Source organism: Haemaphysalis longicornis, unplaced genomic scaffold, assembly GCF_048455015.1.
Source record: "Haemaphysalis longicornis isolate Haplotype H1 unplaced genomic scaffold, Haemaphysalis longicornis Haplotype H1 scaffold_37, whole genome shotgun sequence".
Taxonomy (NCBI): Eukaryota; Metazoa; Arthropoda; class Arachnida; order Ixodida; family Ixodidae; genus Haemaphysalis; species Haemaphysalis longicornis.
In genome coordinates, this window is record NW_027526355.1 from 769,569 (window position 1) to 780,813 (window position 11,245).

General features: G+C 47.7%; 1 non-coding gene across 1 annotated transcript; it reads left to right on the plus strand.

Moving 5' to 3' along the window:
* Window positions 1-819: 819 nt before the first annotated feature.
* Window positions 820-892, plus strand: Trnaa-ggc (transfer RNA alanine (anticodon GGC)). Its single transcript has one exon. It is a non-coding gene; the product is annotated as a tRNA-Ala (tRNA).
* Window positions 893-11,245: the final 10,353 nt, after the last annotated feature.

An 11,245-nucleotide genomic window follows, 5' to 3' on the forward strand; every position in this document is an offset into this window, starting at 1 on the left:
TTCCAAATTCTTTATCTGTTTAAATGACCTACCACATCCTCCCCTTTGCTTTCCCAGGTTTTCTTGACTGCCAAATCTTATTTGTGTCTTATTTTTACAAACCCCTCATTTTCCCATTCTGATTCGCTACATGCATAGCGAGGGCCTCTGTTCTGGCAGTCTTGGTGCCATAGGAAGCTTAAGAGGGTTCAACGCTGGTCGACTACTCTTGACATGTCGTAGACACTCGAGGCACGGCCCGGGGGTTAAAAAGAAGGTCCCCTTCACCCCCAGTTGTCCGAGTGGCGCTGGCTACCACACCAAGCACAGAAAAAAACCTAACATAAATACCCCAGAAAGTGGAGGGGAATATCGCGAAGACGGTAGTGTAGTGGTTACCGCACCAGACCGGTATTCTGGAGTTCGTGGGTTGGGATCATACCTGGCGGGAATTTTTTCACCACTTTCTTTCTTTCTTTCCAAATTCTTTATCTGTTTAAATGACCTACCACATCCTCCCCTTTGCTGTCCGAGGTTTTCTTGACTGCGAAATCTTATTTCTGTCTTATTTTCAACGAGCCCCTCATTTTCCCATTCTGATTCGCTACATGCATAGCGAGGGCCTCTCTTCTGGTAGTCTTGGTGCCATAGGAAGCTTAAGAAGGTTCAACGCTCGTCGACCACTCTTGACATGTCCTAGACACTCCAGTCACGTCCCGGGGTTAAAAAGAAGGTCCCATTCACCCAGAATAGTCCGACTGGCGCTGGCAACCACCCCCCAGCAGAGGAAACAAAAATACCTTAACATAAATACCCCAGAAAGTGGAGGGCAATATCGCCCCGCCAGTAGCGCAGTGGTTATCGCACCAGACTGGCATTCTGGAGGTCGTGGGCTCGGATCCCACCTGGCGGGAATTTTTTCTCCACTTTCTTTCTTTCTGTCCAAATTCTTTATCTGTTTAAATGACCTACCACATCCTCCCCTTTGCTTTCCGAGGTTTTCTTGACTGCCAAATCTTATTTCTGTCTTATTTTCAACGATCCCCTCATTTTCGCATTCTGATTCGCTATATATATATATATATATATATATATATATATATATATATATATATATGCTACATGCATTACGAGGCACTGGCTCCAGCAGTTCGGATATGCCAATTGCTAACCCCGACCTCCGACCACGTTCTACGTGGCGGCCGCTGGGAAAGAAGACGTTCTACGTCTCCCGCGGTAGTCGAGGGGCGGCGCTAGTTGACCGGCCTCAGAGCTCTTGTAAATATAAACCCCCGCTTTAAAGTCGAGAGAGAAGCCGCTGTGGGGATAGCGTAATTGGTTAACGCACCGCACCGGTTATGCGGAGATGTGGGTTCGAGTCCCGCTCCCGGAAAACGGCGGATTTTTTCTCGACTTATATTTTCGCTTATTTATCAATGAATCAAAGAAACGTGACAAGCACACGTCATTCGGCCCTATTATATATTTCGAAAAAAAAAAAAAAAAAAAAAAGCCGAATAGCACTGGCAATGACGACTGCAAACTTGATATGTATATATATATATATATATATATATATATATATATTTAAATCTAGAGAAAGGTAAACTTACAAAGCGCGCAGAAATAGTATAAGTAAAGAGTCGTAAACACAGCAAGAACAATAACAAACAAGGTTTACTTACGTAGCGGCAACGGGACTTGCCTTCATCAGAGTAAAGTTACATGATTTTGCTGTCGCAAACATTTGGAACACATTTCTTATATAGGTTTGCAGAAAACTGTGAGAAGGAGCGGAAAATGTTTCGGAAATGGAAAGTATGCATACAGTCGTGCTACGCCTATGTTACAACAACATCAAACCAAAGAAAAAAAAAAGGGGGCGGAGAAGGATTGAGAGAGAGAAAGTGGTGGTGTTAACAAAGCAGCGTTCAAGGTTGCACCATGACGGGTCAACGTATGCCGCGTGGGCTGCAAGTTCAGACAATGCGGGAAACTGGACAACCGCGGTTTCAAAAGAAAGGGAAGAGTATACAGTAAGGTATTCAGTGGCTGGGGAGACTGGTTGGGGCGGAAGCGAAGATGGGTGTGTCCCCCGTGGATGAAGAGAATAGATACGGGGCACAAAATAGCATTTAACAGAAGCTAGCAACTGAACAGGAAATAGGTAGGGTCACAAAAGGTTAAACATGAATAGATCACAAAGAGTTCAACATTCTTAAGTGGTGGTGGGAACGAAGCGTCCTTCCCCAGGACAAATGGCATTGTTGAGCCGCATTAGGCTAATAAAGCTACTGTATTATGAGAGTTTCTGCTAATTCTGATGGGAAACTCAAGGGTAGGAATAATGAACAGAGTTATAAAAATTACGAAGCCGCCAATTTTCTTCGAGGGATAAGCACGTTAGTTTTCCATAACTTTCATTATTCCAAAGTGTGGTTGACCCAAACTTATAAATGAGATAAGATTCCCGAACCTCGCGGTCGTGGTGCGTTTTGAAGGCGGATTCTAAAATCATTGCTTTAAGATGTTCAAACGCATGCCCGGGACTGTTCACATGTCTTGACAGGGGCAAATAAGGGCAGCTTTTTGCATGAGAGCTGTGATTATTGAACAGTATTCGGAAGGGCGTTTCAGTTTTGCCGATATATTGTTGCCTACAAACACTGCACTCTAAAAGATATACGACATTAGCGGAGTCACAGTTAAAGTTACCTTTTATATTTACGTAGTAGTCTGAAGCCGTCCTGGTGGCGCGATGTGTAGTGGTCATGTGTGGGCATACTTTACATCGGGGTTTATTGCAGGGCATGCAGCCAGTAGTTGCCGGTCGGTTGATACGAGAGTTAGTAAGAAAGTCACCTAAATTCTTATTACGCCGGTAGACAATGCGTGGTGGTTCGGGGAATATGCTTTTTAAGCGGTCACTTTGCATTGGGATATTGTGATGTTTTTTAAGCACGGTTGACACTCTTGGAGCGGAGGATGAGTGGGTTAAAACTAAGTTAGTTTGCGGGTTCCCGTTCGGGGCTTTTTTCTTACAGATTACGTTAAGGTCTAATTGGTTGGCTCGCACAATAGCGTCGTCGATAACTTTTTCCGGGCATTTTTTATTCAGGAGGGCGGTCTTGAGTGCTCGACAGTTTGAGTCAAAGTCAGCTTGGTTTGAGCAAATTCTCCTAAATCGGTGGGCTTGGCCGTAAGGTATTGCTGTCTTGCAGTGCCTGACATGGCTACTTCGGAAGGGCAAATACTGCCGCGTGTCTGTCGGTTTTCTATACAGTTTAGTTTGAAGCCGACCTTGGAAGGTAGTAACGGCACGTCCAGAAAGTTTACACTGTGTTCCTCGAGCGTTTGGCTTTCCGAAAAAGGCGCTGCTTTTTATTGCGTAGTCGCTTTAGGGTCGGTGTGAACCAAGGGGATTGAACGGTATTCGTTATTCTACGCAGGGGCACATAATCGTCTATTAACTCGGACACCTTGGTTTTGAACAGATGCCAATTTTCGTCTACAGAACGCTGATCAAAGTTATGAAACTGTTCTTCGGTGAACAATTCCAGCTCCCTATTTATTGCAGCATAGTCCGCTCGTTTGTAATCTCTGAATTTTTTCGAGGTTTTCTGTCGTCTGGGATTCCTGTTGGGAATAGTGAAGTGGATTGCTGAATGGTCACTGAGACCAGGTATCACAGAAAGGGATGTAACAAGATCTGGGTCAGTTGTGAGGACCAAGTCTAGAATAGTTGAGCTTGTAGTTGTAACACGGGGCAGGTATTTAACAAGTTGTATTAGATTAAAATCTGAGCACACACTGACAAAAGATGCGCTTTCAGACGTACTGGTGCTCGCACTTGGTTGGGGCATACACCAAGGAATATCGGGCAGATTGAAGGCTCCCAAAACAAGGAAGATTAAAGCAGGCAATCTAATATGTATCTTATTTAAAACATCATGAAATATCTCGGAAAAGCCTGAAGAAGAACTTGGAGGCCGATAGCAGGCACAAGGAATGAAGTCTTTGTGGTACATGCGAATGCACACACAAAGTAATTCTAGTTCAGAAGTGACAATAACTTTGAAAGAAACAAATTCATTTGATACCGCAATTAAGACACCTCCGCCTGAACGGCTACCCCGGTCGTACCGATAAAGAACGTAGTTTTTTGCACCATGCAAAATTTCCCTGCTATCAATTTTCGCTGACAACCAAGTTTCCGTTAGTATGATTATATCTGCCAGGCACGCATGAACAAGAGATAATAATTCGTCACGCTTGTTCATTACGCTCATTATATTACAAAGGAGAAAGGAAATTTCCCGCTCAATAGCATCAGCTGGTGTGCGCACATCTAGCTACGTTGAAGACTGACCTTCGCTTTTAATGTATGGTGCTGGTCAGCAGAAGATCAGTTCAAAGCAAAGTAAATTGTATAAGGGCTTTCTTTGTACAGTTTTTGCTTAAGCTTTCGTAAGTTAGTCGTCCGCCGCATCAAAATGTTCGTGAAGCGCGAATTCTTCCTATTCTTGTTTTTCTGGGCGATTGCATTCTCGCCTGACAGCGCGGCGATTTTCTACTAAGCCGCCTCTTCTGAATCTTCCTTGGCGTCTGGATCTTCCTTGGCCGCCCTATACCCAAGTGCGTGGCACAGCGTCGGAGAAATTATGCCGCTGCCACCACCACCGTTGCCGCCGCGCCAACTCGGAGTTCTATGAGTGCAGGTGGTTGCTTCTGCAACGCCGAGTGAGGGATGAGAGGAACAGACGACACTGGTTTTGTCGGCGATGCGGTTTCCTTAAGTGCCGACTGGAATGTGCGCTCGGTACTTTTTCATTCATTTTGTGACCCCTAATGTTGCGCAAGCCCATTCGCAAGCCTGGATAACCATCTGAGGTTAGGCGGGTGCGGTTTGAGCTTTTATTCTTTTCCAGTCCAAAAAGCGTTTTGTCCAACTTCTACTGCCAAATCTTTTTTAACAATTCTTGCTTGTGACTACATGCTGTTTCTTCATTCAAATGCCGATATTTGTAATTTGCAGTTGTGTGAAGCCGGAGCGTTAGCTCAATCTAAGCCCGATTCCTGGGTGATTCTTCATGGTCTGACTTTTCTTGGTATTTTCCTGTTTATTGACTGTACAATGAGGAAGCGTAAACAGAAATGCTTTTAAAATGCGCCGTAGACCATTCCTCTTTCTTAGAACATTGTTTAACACAGATTACGAAACATTAGGGTAAACCTTTTTGGTGTTCTCTTGCTTACGTACTACAGTGACTTCCAAATGTTTCGTTTGTTGGCCCGTTTTTTACTCGTCCAACATGCGAGACTGTGACTGTTGCTAACTACCGGAATCTTAAATAACAGCTGTTCTGGGCTTTATTCCTTCACACGAGGACACCCTATTGCGGGCACTGAATGGCAGTAACCATAACCTACAATTATAGAATGATTCTCCTGTGAAATTCCTTGAAACAGTATTGCAGTGTAGGGTCCGGTTAAGTGTAGTCGACAATCCTCAGGAAGATTGGCTCAGTGCCTGCCAGGAGACAGTGAGCTTTAGAGACAGATATGGTGCGGCAGGCATAATGAAGAGATATGGTGCGGAAGAGAAGCGATTAGGTACGGCAGCCATCATGAAAGTAGCACGATGGCTACTCGTTGACGCTGTAGAGCCAAAGACCATTCTCTACATTGCCAAACAAGCTATTGCCCTGTTTTCAGCAAGATGACGGCTACTTTTTGGGCGGTTGGGCCAAGAATCGTATGCGAAGCTGGCCGCCGAGCGCGGAGTCCGTCCGATGACTGAGCGGTGTGCCGTTCACGTCGAGCGTGGTCATCAAGGCCTCTTTACGGGTTCTGCTTAAGGTCTTCACCTGCCACTGCCATATGTCGCAGCCACGCACGTCCACGTCCCTGGCTATCCGAACGACACCACCGTTTCAAGGCAACGCTTTACACGAATGAGAACTCCTCTGTCGTCAAAGCGCATCAGCTCTCCAAGCGTCCCGTCTCCGCGCCGTCTATTTACGCCCCCCCTTCCTACCCCCAGAATGCCGATCTCTACCCTCAGAAATCTTTCTGCATCGCAGCAGTCATAAAAGCATGATCGGAACTTCCCGTCTGGTGCTTTGGCACTAATTTATTCGCGAGCCAATATTGTTTTCCTTTCTCCTCTATTCTTTTCCCTGCAGCATGCTCTAATGTAAAAGGTTCGTGTCTGTTCTAAATTGTAGCTCAGGGCTCGTGACTTTCTACAAGCTTTGGTTGCTAGCAGCATCGAGCAACTTTAGTCCACAAGCAATTTTAGTTCACGATGGCTTGAATGAAATCTTAAAAACATGTTTTATAGAAATTCCACATCGACAGCATATGCGTGCTTTGCCAACTTTCGCTTTGAACTGCCCTTTGTGTCTAGGTTCAAGATATAACCTTGTGTCGAAAAGAGTTCTCAAAATTTTAAGGCATCATTAAATGAAGTGTTTGGGCACTATCTAAGTAATTGATCACCTTAACGGTGCGCTCCTTCACAGTCAAAAACCCTTGTTTAGGTTTTATGTTTCCAGAGTAAACATATATTTCTGGGAAGGACTTGGAAATCACTATACATGGCTTCCAAAGTAACCTACCGTGCGGCAGCTGCTATTAAAATGTCAGCTGTTGCTTTGCCAACCTCCGCATCTGCTTCATGTTTTCTTACTTTATTAGCAAAATTCTAGCAAAGTTCTACCGCCAGTTCGTGCTGTACTATGTTTTGGTTCTCTGATTAAGCTTCATTTTGTTTGAGGAGAGTGCAGGACGTGACACCCATGGAGGAGCAAAAGGCTGGAGTAAAAGTCTGCGAAAATAATATAGTAATTGTGATTGCACAGCTCAAACCTTCGTTTGTTTGGTTGTTTAACCAAATTTTTGGGATCCACAACGCCAAGAGTACGCAAAACATATATGTGTGGGAAAAAAGTGCCGTCACTGTTCAAATGTGACAGAGCATGGGACAAAGGCAGCTCAGCGTGACGGAGAGGGAAATAACCGGGAGAATCTTACTGACATAGATGCCGTTAGAGCCGAAATTTTGACTTTATAGTTCACAAAACTGCGTTCTGGAACCTCCACAGGGCTGCAGTGAAGAAACGCCCCTCCTTTATTGTCCGGTGCTGGGATAGGAAAGTTGCAACACGAACACGAGAAGAGGGCATTTCAGAAGACGCTGGACATATGCGGCGTGATGAGAAGAGAATCGGAGTCGAGACGCAATTTCCGGCAATATTTTTGTTGTACTTGAGGTTGGTACTGCTAACCAAAAGTTCTTTGTTAACGAAAGCTTGCAGTGGTATGCCGTTTAGGACAATTTCCGGACACCGTGTGTAGGACGCTTTTATTTTAGCATCTGCTCTCATAACCATTACTGCGCAATTAGCATCTTCTTACCCTTCATTTATTTTAAGAATAAACAGTGCTTCTAGGTCGCTGTTGTTGGACAGTGCATTCAAGTACGACCAACATTCTGAGAGTGTAGAGGGCGAACAACAATGGGACACGGGTGGGTGTCTATGCTTTGAAGAGGAGAGTACGTTTGCTGCTATACGAAGTGACACCAAGAGTGCATCGCCTGCAGCAGGCGTAGGAAACAAATTACGACACGAGAAAATACAACACCCTTAGCAAATACGGTGGAAGTTCCGGACAGGATCAAGCATAGACAACTAATTTTATCGATAACCCCGCACTTACATATGGAGGTGTTGTAAGAATTAATCATTTAGCTGATTACCCAATAAGGTATTTTAGGATAAATCAGGCAGATATTCCCAGATAGTGGTTTCGGTAAATCTCCGCTGGCTGCAAGTCAGTTTTTTAGCAGTTGGATGAAGAATGTTTGGGTGTTTGGATGCAGAGGGTGAACAACGCGCGGGTAATATGTTGCACCTAGCAGCGTGTAACTTTGTAAACGTCACAGATGTATGTATATTTTACTGTGTTTTGTTCGCTCTTTGGCGCTGTTGCAACCGTGTCATCCCAGCGCTGACACCAGTTGTTGGGACCGGGCGGGGGCACCCGATCCGAGCTCCGTGGCCTCCGACATACGTGTGGTAGAGTGTATAATGCCAGCGGCCAGCCGCTGTTGCAGCCGTGAAGAAGTCCAAAGCCGTAGGCTAACGTAACTGTTTACTTCATAGCGAGAGGTGAGCCGAAGCCAAAAAAAACAATGCCCCGACGGGCGAGGTTACAATACAGCACTCGAGCAGAGCGACAGCATGGATTCACTGCTCAGGCAGGAATGAATTACAGCGCTTGGGCTGCTTCTATTTATACCCAAAAGCAGCAACGGTCAAAACACCAACAAGTCGCAACACGCCACGAACGTCACAGGCACACACAACGCTCTTTCTACAGTTCGTGAGTCATCAGTAGCCTCGGCGCACGTTGAGTCCGAGAGAGGGGAGAGAGTGTCCTTGAAACATGCTGAGACATGTCTCGCCGGGCCGGCAACCGTCGAAGTTTGAAGCGCGTTGAAAGCGGGGCGGCTGGGCCGGGCATGTCGAGGCGTGAATGTATGATTCACCGACACGCTGGCGCCTGACGGCAGAAAGGCGCACGTGGTGGCTTCGCCGCCCAGCCGTGGAGTGATGCGGGAAAATACGGCGGCGTTGGCCGATTCGTAACAGCTTCTCCGCCGGGGGTCCGAGATCCCGATGGATAAGGGTCTTCAACCGTTGTCCGGAGGGATGCTTTCGAAGTTAAGTGCTCGGCAGACGTTCGACTCCAGGCCTGGGATGTACGACACCGTGCTGGAGCTTCACAGGGCCCATCACTGGATGAGTAGTGGCTCCCCAAGAACATCTCTGGCTTGGTCAGGCAAGCAACAGAACAACACAGGAAGACACAACTACATCGCTGGCAAGTGCGAAAACAAATCCACACTGAAGATCTACCAGGTTTTAGCTGCGATAAAATACGCTAATAACTAACTATTCTCGTTATATTTTAGCCCAGCAGTACTTTAGAGAAGTGAACAAACTTGAAAGGTGACATTTCGCGTGATTGTAAATGTCCGACACAAAAAGGAATGTAATCGTAAAGGGCGAAACCTGTGCCAGGAAAAACACTGAACTTCAGAAAGTCAGGTGTCTACAGGCAACGCCTCACGCTGAGAACTGCGATTTGAGCTCTCGTCATTGCCTTGAGCTTTTCCCCTTTTGCGCCGCACTTTCGGTGCAGCCGTTCTCTCAACGCTGCTGCGACCGCGTGAAATGACACCGGTCGCCTTGTTCGACACAGGTCGAGCGCGCGGGATTTTCCACCGTTCGTACGTTAGGCGCGCACTGCTTCTAGGCGGCGTTTCCTTGCGCGATGCGAGCTCACGGCTTTACCCCTCGGCGTGCCCGCACTGAAACACGTGCCGCAAGTACGCGCAGAAGATTTCCCTCTCTCCTCGTTGCTCACCTTTTCGCGAACGCGTTCGGCAAGCGAACATCGGAACGCGTGTACGTTCACTTCTCTAGGCTGGTCGGTTCCCGACTCCGGCTCAGCCACAGGAGACACCGGAACCTCAACTAGCTCAGCCGATGTTGGCCTATCGTCGGGAGCATCAGCTGGGAGTGACAAGGGCACGACGAACTCATTAGACACCGTGCAGTTCCCAACAGTCACTATCTCGTCGTCCCTCGCGCTTTCGGCGACAGCCTCAGCACGCGAAGCCCGAAGCGTGTTCCCGTTCTCCTTGCTCACTGCCACAACTACACTACAACCAGGCTGCCCTGTCTCAAAAGACGGCTCAGCCGCCCCAGACACCTGAATCTCTACGAGCTCGGCAAGCCGTTGCTCGAGGTTGGTTACCCGAGCTGGTGGCAGGACGGAATCGGCTTGCTCAGTGGCGAGATCATCATTTCTCCCAACTGAACCGTGCAAACCGATCGCTGCCGTGGCTGCAGGCTTTCCCACCACGTCGCTCGTCTCTGCACTACCGTCCGAAGGAACAACTTCCGTTTCGGCGGACTCATGCAGCCTCTCGGTAAGCTCATGGTTTAAGCACTCCAGCGAAACCTCGCTATCTCGGGAAATGTTCATGTTCAGACTGGTAGCCACTCCCAAGGCCTCCCGCGAATTTGAACCACCTGAACACTTTGCCGAGATCTTCGAAACAAACGCCGACACATTATCGCACTCAGTGGACACCCACTGCCCTCTGCCGCCTCCGCCGACAGTCTGAGCTAATGCGCCTTCGTTATCTCTCTCAGCAACCTTGTCACGCTGCTGGTCCGCAACGGTCGCCTCCGACTCGCGCTCCCGAGCGTCTGCTACTGACAGCGCTGGCACGGTGCTTTCCTCCAAAACGAGGTCTTTTACGACCAACAATTGTAACTCTGGGTTTCTCAACTTCGCTTCTTCTCGCAAGAGTTGAATCTCGTGCTCTAGTGCCTTACTCTCCTGTTGGAGTCTCTCTCGCTCGAGCCTCATCCTTTCCCGTTGAATTTGCTTGAGCTCGAGGTCGTACCATCGCATCTTTTCCTCGTGCTGTCGTTTTCTTTCCTCGCGTTCCTGCTCTCGTTTCTGCCTCTCGAGCTCCTCCCGCTGGCGCTCAGCCTCCGCCTCTGCCTCGGCGGCCTGACGTTTCGCGGTCTCCCTGCCATTGATCAACTGAATGCATTCCGACAGCTCCTCATCGTCAGCCCCGACAGCGAGTATAGCCTGTATCAGCTCTGGCTTTCTCAGCGCGTCCGTAACATCCAAGCGCAACTATTTTGCAAGCTCCAACAACTGCGGTTTTTTCAACGACTTCAAATTCATGGCCGGTCTAGAGTACTGCTTTTCCACTGCTCCCAAAAATGTTTTGCGCGAATAACCCACGCGACAAAAACACACGCCTTACCAGCTATCCTCAGAAGCCTGGTAAAACTCAGTGAAGGCAAGTCCCGCACTCACCATTGACCGCCGTTAATTCTGTGAAGTCCGAAGCCGCCTTGACGTCCGTGTTGTTGGGTCTCGCACCGCTGGCTCCAGGTGTTACGAAGTTGTCATCCGACCGCTGCCAACCAGTTGTTGATACCTTGAAGGCCGACTGCAGCCGGAAAGAAGTCCAAAGCCGTAGGCTCACGTAACTGTGTACTTAATAGCGAGATGTGAGCCGAAGCCAAAAAAAAAACAATGCCCCAACAGGCGAGGTTACAATACAGGACTCGAGCAGAGCGACAGCGCGGATTCGCTGCTCAGACAGGAATGAATTACAGCGCTTGAGCTGCTTCTATTTATAACAAAAAGCAGCAACGGTCAAAAC